The following is a 17,764-nucleotide window of genomic DNA, read 5'->3' on the forward strand; positions in this document are numbered from 1 at the left end:
GGCAGGAGATGACCCTTACAACTTCATTGAGAAATTTGAGTAGGCCTATGAGGACAACAACCTCCATGATACTAATCAATGTGCACAAGCTTTTGGGTTGTGCTTTGGGAGAAAAAGGGTGCATGTGGTTCATTAGTCTCGATGATGCCGAAAGCAATGACTTTTTCATGCTTAAGGACCTTTTCATTAAGAGATTCTCCAAAGCATGATATTAAAATCATTTGATTGTCAAACTAATGAACCTCCATCATCACAAAGATCAAGAGGAGATCTGTGATTACATTACCCATGTCCGAAGTCTATACAAGAGGATTCTAACAACTAAATGACCCACTCAGAAATTAGTTTCCATAAAATTGAGATTGATGAACTCTATAAAGCATGCAATTCAAGTCTACAAAGGGAAACACTAGCCAAGGTTTTTGAAGAAGCAATCCATATGGACAATCTACTACTAAAGGAGAGAAACACATAAACTATTCAACCATCAGGCAACATTACCATCCATAGCAAAGATCAATGATCTACAATGATCAACCTCTTGTAGATATACAAGACAAGGAAAAGAGTGTATACATCACATAAGAAATGGTAAGGCTTAAGGAGCTTGCAAAAAATTCAAGATGGACTGTGACGCCCATTAGATTGCACATTCAATGTATCTACTACAAGGGCAATCACCTTCCTTCAAAATGTTCGAACGTGCAACCATGCACCTACATGAATTGTGGAATAGTTGGCCACAAAGCTGTGCATTGCCAATTTTTGAGGAGGCTGCATTATCCTCATCCTTACCCACACCGGTATTACCCCACAAATAGGTTGTTGAACTATGGAAGAGAAGCTCTGCTCGCTCTACTAGTGCAAACAATGACCTATAGCTCCTAGGGGAAATATCATCTGACAAGAATACCCAATCCACCCCAACCCATTGTCACCCATCCATTGAGTGATGCTCTCGTGCACTTTGTGGAAGAGCTACTTGAAGAAGAGCCATATATGAATCCTTATCTCATTTATGACACATAGAAGGATAGCCAATCTTAATAGATTTTAGACCAATTCTAAGCATGGCATTGGATAGGTTATGAGGTCAAGTCATATGAGGGAACCCATCACATGAACCTCTAACCTATTGGAAGCATGGTTATGCAAGACACATATCATCTAGATGCCCAAAAAAAGAACAGGAAAATAAAGACAAAGCTAATTTGAGATGTCTAGAATGTGGTGTCACACACTTGTATGTTGATTTCCCTAGGCAAAAATCCTCCAATAGCTTTACCATTATACCATCAATGCATGCCACTTCAACTCTTTAGCATCAAAATGCCCTACCACATTGGTTCCCTTACATGTTATGACTAGAGCCCAAGCAAAACATGTTAGCATTTTAGTACCTAGACCTAGTAACTTGGATGCCTCTATCATGGGCACAAAGAACTAGAAGAAAAGAAAGAAGAGAGCCTAATCAAATCTAACACTCAAAACCGATAGTGTCACAATGTTAAAAAAAAGAAAAAAAGTCTCCAATGCAAAATCTGAAACATCTGCTCCAAAACAAAAGAGAAGGGGAGTGCCAATGTTGGAGAATACCCTGATCTGAAGTAATAGTTGGATGCAATAAACAAGGTGAGAAGTTGGGTGAAGGAGGCTTAGGTGCATCTCCAAGCCACTAAACATATAGTAAAAGAGGAGTTGCATGACTTATCAATGATGAGTCTACTCGCTTCTCCTACTTATATGGGACCAAAAAAAAGCTAAATACAAAATGCATCCTCTCTAGAAGCAATTGGTGCTATGGCTGAACATCAGCCACCACTACATGATCCAACATGATCAATGGAGACATAATATTGAGGGATACTAGCGAGAGAAATTGAGTGCTAACTTACTGGCTACTTTGACCTCAATGCCAATCTCCCTGCCTCTAGGACAATTATTGAAGCAAAGCCCTTTGCTCCAGAAACACGTTGAAAAAGTGGATAGAATGACCAATGCAACCAAAAATGACAACCCCACAAAACCACAACACTGACATCCATATACCCATCCTAACCCTAAACCCCACGATAAGAAATCTACAAGTAAACACTTTTGGGAGGGAATGGAAATGCACACAATTCTTCATGTCATTGCATTGGGAAATTCCACTAGAAAGGGGATTGTGGACACAGAAGCATGGGCTATTATCTTTAGCCATGCAGTTTTGCAAGTTGGGATAGTCCACTTGTGCGAAAACTGCACATTTGGTCAATGGAACAAAGGTCTCCATTTGGTGTGCTGAACGATTAGCCTAATAAAATTGCAAGCATAAGGTTATTAGTGAACTTCATTGTCATGGACATAATCGACTATGACATCCTACTTGGTCAACCCTAGATTAGAAGTACAGAAGAAATCAAGGATTGGGGTAACGGCTTAATGTTCTTCGAAAAATGGCATGGAAGTAGTTAGGATTAAGATTGGAAGACCTCACCAATTGACCTGGACACCATCTTTGCCTTGCTAAAGGGCAACATCAAAACTGTACCAAACTATGACCTACTCATGAAATATATCCCCTATCTAAACAATGAGAAAGATTGGATGCATATCCTTGCTACCATGGACTTTTCCTTGTTGGAAAATGAGGATAACTATGTGAGGTCACCCAATGAATGCACAATGCAGTAGAGAAATTAGAGTCATTAAGAATACAAAAGAAAAACCCGCCTTTTATCTCGATATGTATGATGCCAAGAAGTGCTATAATAGCTCTTGGCATGATCTATCATGTGCCTATAAACAGGCTGGAGCTTATGAGATCATGGACCTTTTGAAAGAAATACTACATGAAAATCCTAGTGCAAAAAATAAATTGCTCGAAGAGCTCTTGGAAGCTCAACGATGGAAATGGACCAAGGTACATGATCTAAACATTCTCTAGAACTAGGCCCTTCTTGAGAGAAATGTTGAGTTAAAAGGAGCAATGATGAATTATGAGTTTTCTAATTCAAAAGGTGCAAAAAGCATATATACTAATTGCAAACTAGAAGAAGAAGCCTCAGCCATAGGACTCGAAACAATTGACTATGACACTAATGGGCACTTGATAAACCTGAAACACATGCATTGCTTGTTGATGGAGTAATTAGGATGGATTATGATAGGAATTGGCTAGAGTACTTGGAACTATTGGATTATGAGTAAGTGGGATGTAGCCAAGCATATTCAATGACATTATATGAAATCAGGACCACTTCTAAGCTATGACTGCCTAGAGAAAAAACCTCATCTAGCGAAGGATATGATTTTAACTCCGAATTAGGAGTCAGCTCAAATAATGGCCTGGAAATACCTTTGCTACCTAAGATCTAATGCATCAAGGGGGATCTCCCAATCCACTTGCAATGCAAAAGGTTAAAGGAGGAGTTGAAAAATATTGACAAAAAAACATCAATGCTAAGAAACATAAAAACTATAGAATCTTCCTAAATGCTTCAATAAATTTTTTCTAAAAGACCAAATAGTGGTAGTTCTTGGGGCTAACAAGAATGACAAACTAGTGAGCCGATAGAAGGTCTAGCCCAAGTTAAATAAATCAGTTTAGCAAGAGAGCATGAAAAGCATGGACTCGTTTTTATCGTCAACCACCGCTGACAACCTTACCTAGAACAAGAAAACTAATCTTGTGAGTCCCTTGCAAGAGTTCAAGGATGTGTTTGCCTAGTCACTTGAAGAGCTTAAGGAAATAGACCTGAGCATCATCACCCATATTATCCCCATGGTGCCTAATGAGGTGCCAATTAAACATCTCCCTTATGAAATGAATCCTAAGCACACTAAAGCAGTCAAGGAGGAGGTTGATAGACTCTTGAATGCCAAATTCGTCTATTGTTGGGGATTAAAGGCTACATATGCCTAGCTGCCTATATTTACATGTATATTATACCTACACACTTATATACTATAGGTGGAAGGTGCCCATCATTATCGCTTTATTCTTTATTCTTTTAGTGGCAATAGAACAAGGAAAGGCAGATCACACATTGTGACTGTTGGAGTTTCCATATACCAATCTCTCTCTTGTTGTTTGAACCTCCATAGCTCCTACTCCCTTCTTGCTTCCTCTTGTGCTTCCAATTTTGCTCCAAGAACCTTCATTATTACTTGATTTTGCCCAAGAAGAAGAGGTTTACTTCAAGCTTTCATAGCAGCCCACCCTTCATCCTTCCAAAGTAAGCATTGAGTCTCAGCTTGTTCTTGACCTTTTAAGACTTATTCTAGGGCTTTGGGGGGATCCACTGAGTATTTTTTATCAGTCATAGAGCTGAGAAGAATCAATAGAGGGTACATGAGTAGCCAACTCAATTTGCATTGATTTTTTAGCCCTTGTTTTGCAACTCATACTTCAATCATTGTTTGCTTTGTGATGATGGTACTACTCTTTGGCAATCATTCCAACATTGCTTGGCTTGCTCTTTAGCACTCTTTGGAGAGTTCTTGATCCATAATACACTCACAATTTGGCACAGGCTTTCAGTATATACTATGGATAGCAAAGAAAGGGTTTCATAAAGCTTATGTAATGCTTCAGCGATGCTATTTTGATGTTAGGATGTTATGGAGATGCTTTAAGATACTATTTGGTTTGGATATAGCTCATTTAGCTCAGTTTTAGAAGAGTTTATTACTCTAAATACTAAGCATACAATAGTGAAGATTTATGCTTTGAATGGCTACAAGTGCTTTAAGTATTCTACATGCTTATATGGATGCTTGGAATTAATGCATGTGCCCAGATATACTTATGATGCACTTGACCTTTAGATTTAAGCTCTGTTGGATGTATTTGGGCTTCGGAGATTGTTTTAGTGATCCTTCACTTGTGGGTTAAAGACATATTGTATGTACATACTCCTGAATATACTTATCATGTATCTTGGTTGCCCGGATGTTATAAGCATTGTGTATTGGGCTTTGCCTTAGCACTTGGAGATCTTGGATTCACTTCTAGTGGGAGAATACTTGTATTTTTCTTTGTAGAGCTTGGTTCTTTAGAGATAGCATGAGTCTCTTACCTACATACATGCTCAATTGATGTACACATATACTATTCTTGAAAACATTATCTTGTAGGCTGATTTGCTTTTGAGCATTCGAATACCTTGTACCTATCATTGTCAATGGGTTGATAATAGTGGATGCTTGACACACATTGGTTGTATGCATTTGCATATATGACACTCCATATGCTTTGATAGTTCTTGGTACTTGGTTGTTATACTACTAGTTGCATTCTATATATCCCAAATTGCTACCTAAATATTCCTAAGAATGGGAGCTTACTGTGTTGGTCATTTGCCTCTATTGATGTATAGGCATTTGTTGTAGTTTTATGGACAATAATACTAAATACTATTTATGAGCAATTTCTTTGAGTCTTGCTTGTCCTTTTGGCTCAATTTTAGGGCCATTTTTTTGTAATTACAGTAATCCCTCTCATATCCTACAATCATTATGATAGGCATTAGTGCAAAAGAAGCAGATTAGGCCATTGAAGACCAAGCATGTAAAGCAAAAAAACTAGGATAGACTGGATGAGTTATGTAAGTTATTATCATACTCTCTTTGTCAAAGTAGGCATATTTCAATGCTATCTCTATTATTGTTGGTGCATATAATCTTTGGAAGAACATATGTGATCTTTATGACAGACAGAGTCCTACTCAATTGTACTGGCGGTTGAAGAAGCTTGTGGATGGTGGAAGAAGCTTATGGATCTTCGTATAAAGGAGGGTACCCCTATGTCTACTCATTTGAATAAGTTCCACTCTATTTTTAGCCATCTTATCTTGTAGGACATCAAGTTTGAAGATGACATAAAGTCTTTGTTCTTGCTTATCACACTACTAGAATATTTCATACTACTATGAGTGCCAATCCTCCTAAGGATGGTTCTAATTGCAATGATATAGAAGTGTTTACTTACAAAAGAAGTAAACATGAAGACTATTGATGTAGCCTACACTTCTCATGTAGTGATAGCTAGAGGCAAAAATGGTGGAAATGGTAATAATAACCATGGTAGAGACTCATAATCCAACAAGGGTAAGTGTTAGTCTCATGGGCAATCCTAGGCAAGTCCCGCAATCATAAGTCCTCTTTGACATATTATTATTGTGGGCAATAGAATCACATTAGGCCATAGTGCCATAAAATGCATAATGATGGGTGCAATGAGAAAGGCAAGGGGAAAGTACAAAAAAATCCAAAGTCCACTAAGATTATACTTAAGTTACAGTGTGAAGATAGAGGAGAAAAATACCTTAGAGTACAGTTCCAATAATTACATTCTTGTTACTTCAACTCTTGATGCTACTTAGTTGATCGAGAAACCGTATTTTTACTCTTAATATTGGCTTCTTGATCTGGGGGCTTCATTCCATGTTACATGATATTATCATTGGGGTTATGAGTTCCATTAGACTGAGAGATGAAATTGCATTGGATATCATTGGCATAAGTGATGTTAAACTATAGTTTGATACTAGTACTCCTTTTGTGCTTCATGATATATACATGATGTCCCACCTTTGATGAAAAGCCTTATTTCAGCTCGACAGTTGGATGATGACATGTACCATGTATCTTTTGGTGATTCTTCATTTAAGATCACATGTGGAAGTTCTATTTTTGCTAGATGTGCCAAGATTGATAGCCTCTACCATGTACTTGTTTCTGGGTTTATTGATTGTGTTTTAGCTGTGACCAATCTTCCACATGTATCTTTATGGCATCGTCACCTTGGGCACATGTCTTTGAAAGAAATGAAAGTATTGATCCATTTATGGTATCTTCCACCCTTGGATTATTCTTTTTTTGATTCATGCGATCATTGTTTTTATGGTAGACAGACTCATAACTCGCATAAAATGTTTGGTTCTACTTGTGTGGTGAGCCTTTGACTCTTATACATCTAGATATTTTTGACAGCATGCCATGTAAGTCCTTGGGGGACATGAAGTATTTTATAACATTCATAGAAAATTATTCACATGAGGTTTGGGCCTATCCCATTAAAAGTAAAAATTGGGTATTTTGCCTAGCATTAGTGCTTTCTTGCCATGGTTAAGATTTAGTTTGGGTATAGGCTCAAATATCTACAGTTTGGCAATGGAGATGATTATGTTTCTAAAGCTTTTAAGCAACTATGTAATGTTGGGGGTAAAGGCACCTCTGCCTAGCCGCCCATGTATTACTACACTGACAGTACTCACCACTGCACACTGCAGGGGGCAAGCGCCCATCACTGTCACTTTGTTCTTTATTCTTTTAGTGATAGTTTGAATAAAGGAAGGCCCGGTCACACGTTGTGACTGTTGGAGTTCCCATTTGGTCTCTCTCTCTTTCTTGTTCTTGCTCTCCCGCCATAGCTCTTCCAAGCAAGCTTCGATCCTTCTCACCTTTCAACTAGTATCGAAGTTGTTCCTTCTTGCAAGTGCTTCTCAGCAGCATCGACATGAGGTATGGGACTTCTTCTCTCACTCAATTTTCAGCTCACAATTCACAGCAGGGTTTGAGCTTGTAGCAGCAATTGGAGAGCTCATTTGCTTATTTAGCTTGATTTGTGGCCTTCCTTGGCCCCTTGGGGACCCCCCCACCACTTGCAACCTTCGTATCAGCCCTCCAGCCCCATATCTACAACTAGCGTAATCACGCCATGCTCACATACATTTTTTCTAGCATGACAGAGATCTACAGTAGCTCCTCACCCACTTGGCACTTGTTTATGATCTATTGAGACCCCCCAGTAGTTGGTATTGAGCTTGGGCACTTGGCCCTGGGTTATGGCTTGTTGAAGCCTCCCAACTCTTGGCTTTGGGTTTGGGCACTGATATTTATGGTTGGCATTGAGCTTGGAGATAAATTAGCTTAGCCATGAACTATTTGAAGAGTCCTAGAATTGTCATAAACAGGGCAGTACCCTGTCATTGATTTGTACAAGTACATGTGATGGTAATTTTGATGCCCGATTATCCCCGAAATGCCTATATGTCAGGGAATGTATGCCTATGGTTTGCCTATCGATTCAGGCTTGGTTTGAGCATTGATTTTCTCAATTTACAGAGGTTATTTACTGTTGGAATATTCTGGGCTGAAGCTAATTTGCCCTATCATTGATCTTTACAGGTACATGTGATGGTCATTTGATGCTCGATTATGCCTGGTTGGTGCCTATACATATGGGAAAGTATGCCTATGGTTTGTCTATGGTTTTGAGCTTGGATTGAGCCACTGTTTGCTCAATTTTGGACATTTATTTACTACTGGAATATTCAAGGCTGAAGCTCTTTTGCTTATGTTTGGATATACCTATTGCATTCGGGCTATGTCTTGGATGTATACATTGGTATAGTGACTCTCGTGGATCGACATAGAGCTTGGATTTGCTCTCGAATCATTAGTTGAGCTTGATCTCACTTCACATAGCATTTGGATCTTCATCTCTGATGTCCTTATGGCATGTACTTTGATTATGTCTGACCGATCTTGACATGCTTGGCCTATGCCACTACTACATGCTCATTACATTGTTTGGAGTTGGATGCTACTGAGCCTTGCTTTGGCTTGACATTTGATTGCCCGGAGCTTACTTTGCCTATTTCTCAGCTTGCCAGAGTTACAGTTTGGATGTATTTGATGCCTATGGATGCTATGTACAGATGCTACATGGCCTATATGCTCATGAGGTCTTATTGATGCTTGATCTTGGATCTTCTGGCACTAGTGCTAGCTATCATATGCCCTTGTTGAGCTTCTTTGCTTAATATTTACGGCTTTTGTGCCAGTGGGAGCATATTATATGCTTGACAAACATTGAGCTGACGCTTTGTGCTACTTGAACATTCGAATACTTTTGAGACTAGGATCTTCACTTGGATGTTGCATGGTTGATATGCCATGGTCCTCACAAATGTACTTGGGCTGATTTAGGCTTTCCACTCCCTGAGCATACATCTCTTTGTGTTAGGTCTTGCCAGTGTTGTATACACTTTGCCCTATTACGCAGGGGGTGTGCCAGCTTACTAACAGATTCTTTTGACATGCCTTGATGTTTGCTTGATATCCGTATGACTGTCACTTGCTAATTTATGCCCGCTTGATGTTGATTATGCTTTGATAGTCTATGGTTGACTTGGTGCATTCATTTTGCATATAGTTTTCTCTCATTGTACTTGGCTGTACTTTATTATAGCAAGCAGTTATACATGGACTAACGTGGAATTTTCATGCTGAACCATCCTAATTTTATGTACTTATGATGGTACTTGGTGGTGGGCAGCATCATTAACTATCAATTCGTGGTCATTTTGCCTTCGTTTTGGTGGTATTTTGGATGTTTACAGTAGAAAACAACAAGCAGTTTTGAACTGTCTACACCACTTTGGACTGTAGTATGGCATCTTCTTCCACTGACAGTGCTATCTTCAACATCACTAAGCTTGATGGTATAAATTATGCCTATTGAAAGAGCCAAGTTTGGCAGGTATTGGTGCAAAAATTGCAGATAAAGCCACTAAGGATGCATGGCGAGCAGCTTAAAACTATAATTGATGACGAATGGGATAAGCTTGATGAGTTATGCAAGTCCATCCTCACCTTGTCTCTCACTAAACAGGTGCATTACAATGTGGTTGAGGAAGCACGGAGTACTTGGCAGCTTTGGGATAAGATCAAGAACCTCTATGATAAGAAAAGTCAAACAAATCAGATGTATTGACTGAAGCAACTTATGGACCTGCACATGAAGGAGAATATGACGATGTCTGCTCATTTTAGCCAATTCCATGCTATTCTCAAGAACTTGACTTCACATGGTATTACCTTTAATGATGAGGTTACTCCATTGTTTTTGCTTGGGACTCTGAGTGAGTCATGGGATGTATTCCACACTGCCTTATATGCTCCTGCTACTATTTTGAATTTGCCTGATGTAGAGACTGCTCTTCTGTAGGAAGAGATCAACCATAAGAACTTGGATGCCTCTCGTGTGTCGCATGTTTTAATTGTTAGAGGCAGAGATAGTAATGGAAAGAATGACTGTGAGTATGGACATGGCAGAGACTCGCAGAAGTCTAGGTCTAAGTCATGTGGTAAATCGTGCAACAAGTCTCATGGGAGAAATGCTAATGTGACATGTCATCATTGCAGCAAGAAGGGTCATATACACCCACAGTGTCATGAGTTGCGCAATGAGAAGCGCAAAGAGAAGGGGAAAGACAAAGTATAGGAAAATTCCTCTGATAGCAGTATGGTGCATACAAAATCCAATGTGAAAATCGAGAAAATAAATGTCATGCAGATTGATGACTTTGATGGGGAGTATGTACTTGCAGCTAGTTCTTGTGATGCTACGCCGTTGACCGAGGTTCACTCTATGTATGCGCAGTGTTGGCTTTTGGACTCTAGTGCTTCACTTCATGTTACACCATGTTGTGAGTGGTTTCACTCCTACCACATTGTCTCTAGTTTAGTTTGCTTGGGTGATGATAGGTCACTTCCTATTGTTGGCATTGGGAATGTACGGTTGCAGTTCTCTACTGGCAGTACTTTTCTGTTACACGATGTACGTCATGTACATATGCTTACACACAGTCTTGTCTGCGCAAGGCAGCTTGATGATACTAGGTTTCATGTATCTTTTGGGGATGCTAGCTAGAAGATCACCCTTGGCAGACTTGTGCTTGCTAGAGGCTTAAGGCCTACCAGAGGCTGGTTGGACTCGATAGACTCAACAGCTACCATCTGCGGTTGCGGCTGCTCTTGAATGTGCGGTTTAGCCTGTTGTGTGCAGTAAGCATGGTTTGTGATTATGATGTTGTACTGCCAGATGTTTGTGGGGCTTTAAGGGCACTAGCAGGGCTAGGTTGAGTCAGTTTGGAGATAGTGCCAAGGCTGGCAGCCTCTATCCTCTTGTAGTTGATAGGTCCTCTGTTGACCATGTTTTGTCAATGGGTTCCATCCCACATATATATCTTTGGCATGCCCATTTGGGCCATATGTCCTTGAAGGAAATGAAAATGTTTTCTAGTTTGCAATACTTACCGCCCCTTGACTATGCATGTTTTGATTCATGTGACCATTGTCTTTATGGCAGATAGACTAGGAATATGCATAAGTCATTTGGTAGGACACGTATGAGTGAGTCCCAGGCATTGGTACATTCGGATATCTCTAGCCCATCCCCTCTCAGTCTATGGGTGGTACAAAGTATTTTGTGACGTTTATTGATGATTTTTTGCATAAAGTCTGGGCTTATCCCATTAAGCTTAAGTAAGATGTCTTGGCTGTGATTCAAAGATGGCTTGCATTGGTTGAGAACCAAACTGAAAATAGGCTAAAATGCCTTAGGACTAACAATGGGGTAGAATATGTGACACATGCCTTTGAGTAGCTATGTGATGAGAGGAGTATTAAGCGTCAGTTGACTACCCCCTATACCCCACCCCAGAATGGTTTGGCTGAGTGGATGAATAGAACCATCCAGGAGCATGTACGCAGTATGCTTAGCACAGAGCTTTTGGGCTGAGGCAGTCAGTACAACTGTGCATGTCATCAATAGATCACCTTCCACTAGCTTGGATTTCCAGGTTGGAGAGGAGGTATGGACTAGGAAACCTCTGTCTTATATGCATCTACGTGTCTTTGGATGTGATGCATTATGCCATGTGCCCAAAGACAAGCGGACTAAGTTGGATCCTAAGAGTGTCAAATGCATTTTCCTTGGCTATGGAGATTCAGGCAAGATGGGTTACCGCCACTAGGATCCCCAGGCATGGAAAGTCATCCGCATCCATGATGTAGTCTTCCATGAAGACAAGATGCATTGGCAGCCTGAGAAGGTGGTAGAGATACACAGGGTTATATCCCAAGAGAAGCCACATGCTCTTGCAAAGCTAGTTGGACAACCTGTGGTAGCAGTTGGTATACATAGCCAGGGTGTTGGATAGGATGCTAGACATACACAGCAGAGCCTACAGTGAGACGGTCTACTAGAGCTAGACATCCACCTGATCGATTTGAGCCCTCGATGCATTATGTCTTGGTTACAAATATAGGAGAGCCTCTCACCTATGATGAGGCTATGCGTAAGGGTGACAGTCACTCCTAGGAGAGGGCTATGCAGTCTGAGATGGACTCCTTGCATAAGAATATGACTTGGGATTTGGTTGCATTGCCTAATAGCAAGAATGCTTTGCCATGAAAATGGGTGCACAAGCTGAAAAGTACCCCTGAAAATCCCAAGCTGGCTTATAAGGCAAGACTTGTTGCTAAGGGTTTTAAATAGGAGCATGGAGTTGACTTTGATGAAGTATTTTCCCCGTGATCAAGATGACCACCCTACGCTTGGTTTTGGCCTTAGTTGCGTATCTTGACTTTGACATGTATAAGATGGAGGTCAAGACTGCATTCTTGCATGGGGATTTGCATGATGAGATTTACATGGAGCAATCCAAGGGCTTTGCGAAACCTGGCAGGGAGCACCTAGTGTGCAAGTTGAAGAAAAGTCTTTATGGCTTGAAGTAGGCACCTAGGGAGTGGCATCATTAGTTTGATGCCTTTATGCAGTCACACATAGCTATAGCAGGAGTGCTATGGATTCGTATCTTTACACGAAGGCAGCCTGTGATGGCTTAAGAGCTTATTTTGGTACTTTATATGGACGATATGCTGATAGCAGGGAAATCTCATGATGAGCTGGATGCTCTTAAATCTCAACTAAAGAAAAGCTTTGAGATGAAGGATTTGGGACAGGCCTCTCACATTCTTGGTATGCGCATTAAGTGCGATAGGCATCAGGGACTACTCTACCTCTCACAGAGGGAGTACATTCATAAAGTCATTTTCTGCATGCAAGAGGTGAAGCCTATTTGCTGCCCATTACCTTCTTATGTAAAGATCTCACAGGCTGATTTTCCACAGATAGATAAGCAGAGGACCAAGATGGTCAAGATTCCTTATGCATCAGCCATGGGCAGTTTGATGTATGCCGTGATAGCCACTCGTCCAGATATTGCCTTTGCAGTTGGTGTTGTGGCACGCTATATGGCTACACCTAGCAAGAAACATAGGGATGCTATGAAGGGTATCATGAGATACCTGAAGGGAATAGTAGATATGTATATTTGCTATGGTAGCTAGGATACATGAGTTGTGGGGTACACAGACTCAGATTATGCAGGACATGCATATATAATAGAAAGTCCACTTCCGGCTATGTATTCACCTATGTCGGAGGTACTGTCTCTTGGATGTCCAGGGTTAAGAAGTGTACGGCTCTCTCTACCACTGAGACCGAGTATGTTGCAGCCACTGAGGCTTGCAAGGAGGCCATATCGTTGGGTTGTTTGGTTCATGACCTTGGGATTGATGCTATACCTACACTGCATTCGAGTTCAATGAGTGTTATTCAACTAGCCAGGAATCCGGTCTTCCATGCAAAGACGAAACACATCGGAGTAAGGTATCACTTCATACATGGAGGACATGAATTCAAAGGGGTATTCTTGTAGTGATATGGATCCATGTCTATATAGAAGAAGGCATGTGATGGTAGCCTTATTATCTTAGTGCTTTATGTTAATAATATGATTCTTGCTAGGAGTGATAATACTGAGTTGGATGCCTTAAAGACTCAGCACAAAAAGAGCTTTGGGATGGCGAAGATGGAGTAAGTCTAAGATATACTTGGTATATGCATTATATGCACGGACTTCTCTACTTGTCCCTAAAGGAGTACTTACATTTTCTTGTGAAGGTTAGTTAGGCAAATTATTCTCAGTCAAATTATGAGAGGGCAAATATGGCCAAGGTCCCATATGCACCTGCAATGGGTAGTTTGATGTATGATATGATAGCCACTCAACGTGACAACATAGCATTTGCAATGGGAGTTATGGCACGTTATATAGCTACACCTGGTAGGTAACATTGGGATGTCGTGAAGGGTATCATGAGATGCATTAAAGGAGTGGTAGATATATGCATTTGCTGTGGTAGCTAAGATGATACAATAATTGCGAGTTACACTAAGAGTATGCAAGTCATGCAGATAGTAGGAAGTCCATATCTAGGTATATCTTTATATTTTATGGCTACATTGTCTCTTGGATTCATTGAATATTGATAAGCAATAACTTTAGGAAGTTGCTAGTCCATCCTCTTGGTCAAAGTCCCCTAAACAAAAGGAGCATTTCTCACCCAATCCCAAAGATAAAATCTAATAACAACAACCTAATGCAATTGCTCAATCATAGAAAAAGGATCCATAATGGACAACTCAAAAAACATCTATAGATCAATGACCTCCATCTAAGAGTGTTGTCAAAAAAATATATATATAGAAATTCCAAGTTTGAGACGATTTTCAATCAATCTAGGAATCCAAGTGTGTAGCCGTCTTTGACTTTCAAGATTGACCAACCCACTAAATTAGAAGTTACTGCTTCAAATTCTAATGTGGAATCCTTATAATCATAGCGATGTCACTTTACTTGAGGAAAAGTCTTTAGTACTTCTACCTTACAAAAGAATACAAGCTCTAGCCCAATAAAGAGCACAATGAATCCATTGATTCTCATGAGACATGTTCTTCTCAGCCCGAACCCCATATTTACTTGAACCATAAACAATCTCTCTTGGAGAAGGTGAGTAAGTTGATATAGCAAGAAGATCAAGTGGTAGCTAAACATCATAAGGAATTGGAAGATGTCATATTATCACTCACTCATGCATATGTTTATGGGAATTTAGACTTCTGAGTATGAGAAGCTCTTAAAAAGGCTTTTGCCATGGTCAAAGCAAGTACGAATTTGTTGGTATTATCCAACAATTATGGGAGAAGTCATAAGGCAAATGACCAAGGTTGAGTAGGAGAAGCATTTCTTGATTCCCATATTCCACACTGGGCAAGTAGGGAGGAAGTTGCAAAATTGGCTAGGAAAGCATGAGGAAAAAATGAATTTGAAATAAAATAGTTTACTGGTCAAGCTCTAACTACAAGATATGGCAGATACCTATGGATTATTACTGAGCAAAGAAAGGAACTCTAGACTTCAATGAATGATCAAACATATATAGACCCTACATCCTTGAGAATGCTTGTGCAACTATCCTAGTGTCAACCCTTTTAAACTTTCCCCAAAACATCCCTCGTGTGACAAAGTATCATAGGAAGAGCTACATGTTGAGAGTTGATTAGGACAAGGTAACATGATTGTGGATATCATTACATCAAAGACATGTCAATACTTGAAGAGCTTGAGTAGAATCGCAATTCATGGAGTCCATTCTTACAAACATGGTGTTCTTGTCAACTTGAGATTGCTTGCAATGGCAGTCATCTTATGGCAAAGGTTGATGAACAGTGATGTATAGTTCATACACTTCAATCTGACCCGACTTACTATGAGATCACTTCCATGTGCTCTATTATCCTAGCTCACAATTTGGACATGCCATCTCATATTAAGTTGGGTTAGATTGAAGTGTATAGTCCATACACTTCAATCTAGACCCAACTTACTATATGAGATCACTTCCATGTGCTCTATTATCCTAGCTCACAATCTAGACATGCCATCAAAGCTGAAATATCACCCACTGCTTGATAAGATTCTAGATGAAGAGGAATTACATATAGATATTCTCTTTGCAAGACCTTCCTTGCTTATCAATTTGATTGCTTATCTTTATGGACAAGCTACACAACCAACTAACTTGGATGTTTTTGCTAAGTTGGAGCACAACCCAAATTTCTGCACTTGGTGAATTCCAAAACAATAAAACACTAACTGTTTGAATTTCTACAACTAGTGGATTCCAAAACAACAAAACTCTAACTTTTTTATATAGCCAACCCTAGTTAACTTATACATTCTTTATTGTTTTTCTCAATGTGTTGCACTAATGAGAACCAAAGACCCTCTAATTTTTGGAACAATGCTACATCTTATGTGAGGGCAAGATCCAAGGAATGAGATCTAACTTAATTTTTGTTTTAGGTATATTGGCTTAAAGCAACACAATTGTCGTTACTTCTTTCTATCTTTTACCTTTGAATCCATTGCATGGTACTCTTAAAGTTTCACCAAGTGAATATAGGGACATGATATCACATCAATGACAAATTCTAGCAAATGAACATTGAAGGCTTAAAGATACCACTCACACTAGAAACTTTCCTAAAAACCTCAAGTCCTAAAAGTCTTCTGATGGTAAATCATCAAAACATCAATCTATCAAGATCAACTGAGAGACTCCAACAAGAGATACCCATCCACAATGAGATTCTTGGTTTCTTCAATGAAGACATCCCTTGATTGCAACATACCATAGTCATTACTTCTTGAGAAGAAGTCATAATTGCTTTATCAACACTACACCTCTTCATCAAGCACCAATACTAGTTCTTCTTCAACAACTACTTTATCGACAATAAGAGGCAATGGGCATTTAGTGTCCAAGCTTGCTACTTAATCTTCATTGTGTACACTCCTATACATAGCTCCATTATCATGAGCTAGGTTTACTATCTCCCTCTTAGCCTTTAGCTTTCTCATACTTCCATTTATCATTGTAAGGTTGTATGCCTTTTTCTATAACAATGTGATTATTCATAGCAAAAGGGAGAAGAAAACAAAGAAAAAAATAAAGGGAAAGGAAAACAATGAGAAAATATGGCAAAAGATAAAATATAAGAAAAAAAACAAGAGAACTCAATAGACAAGAAAAGCAAAAGAAATATGCACTCACGTGCATTGCACTACACCTAAGAGACCTCGAGTTAGATGTGTCCAATGGCTTCGATCAGTTGGCTTCGTCTCTAACCCCCTAGCCCTCTTTCCCAACATCCTCCACATTTTCTTAGGGCACATCAATGTTAGGATATACTTAAAAAGGCTCGACTTGCCCTTGGTAGACCTATCTCCGTAAGTCACTTACACTTTTCTATTCATTCATCCCAATGCTAGCAAATTAACTTTGAAGCAAGGAGAAAAAGGTCTTTCAAGGAAAAAGAGACCCACTGTATCAACTAACACATGTGTTTGATCCAGTAAAGGCCCATGTGCTTAAGAGCTTATTGGACTAGGCTCCACCTTCTATCCATCTCACCATCAATATCTCTCCAATATCTTCATCAACAATTCTCTTTTCTCTCTATAACAATAATTCCTTCCATCCTCATGAGTTCAAATTGTTTTGCTTTATAATCCAATCATCAGTAAAAGAGCCCTTGGAGTAGTCTTCTAATTAAGTATTACCTTAAGAAAGCATGTGCACTCATTGTAGTATTTGCACTATAACCTAGACACAATTTTAGGTCCTTAAGTGTGGGACAACACTTTAAGGTTTCCTAGAGTTTGGCCTATCTCCCAAACCAATAATAACATCTTGTGCACAAACACAAGATCACAAACAAAAGGCCAGCACTCTCCCCTAGGAAGTGATTATCCAATAAGAAGGCTCAATAGTCAAGAGTGGTGATGTCAATAATCCCATCTTCTCCCAACTATTTCAACTATAAGAATCTTAGTTGCCATCTACCAATGTACCTATATAATAGGCTATACCATTAGCCAAAACAACATCTTCTTTAGCCACTAATAATTCTTCACCAACATCATATATCACTCCACCAAGACTCCCACTTCTCCAGAGCTACTTCATCGACTATTCCCAGCATTTTGCATCTGGAGCCCCAAGAGGAACACCAAGG

Source organism: Lygodium microphyllum, chromosome 18 (assembly GCF_053477565.2).
Source record: "Lygodium microphyllum isolate KBCC chromosome 18, Lygodium_microphyllum_v1.1.10, whole genome shotgun sequence".
In the NCBI taxonomy this organism is placed as follows: Eukaryota; Viridiplantae; Streptophyta; class Polypodiopsida; order Schizaeales; family Lygodiaceae; genus Lygodium; species Lygodium microphyllum.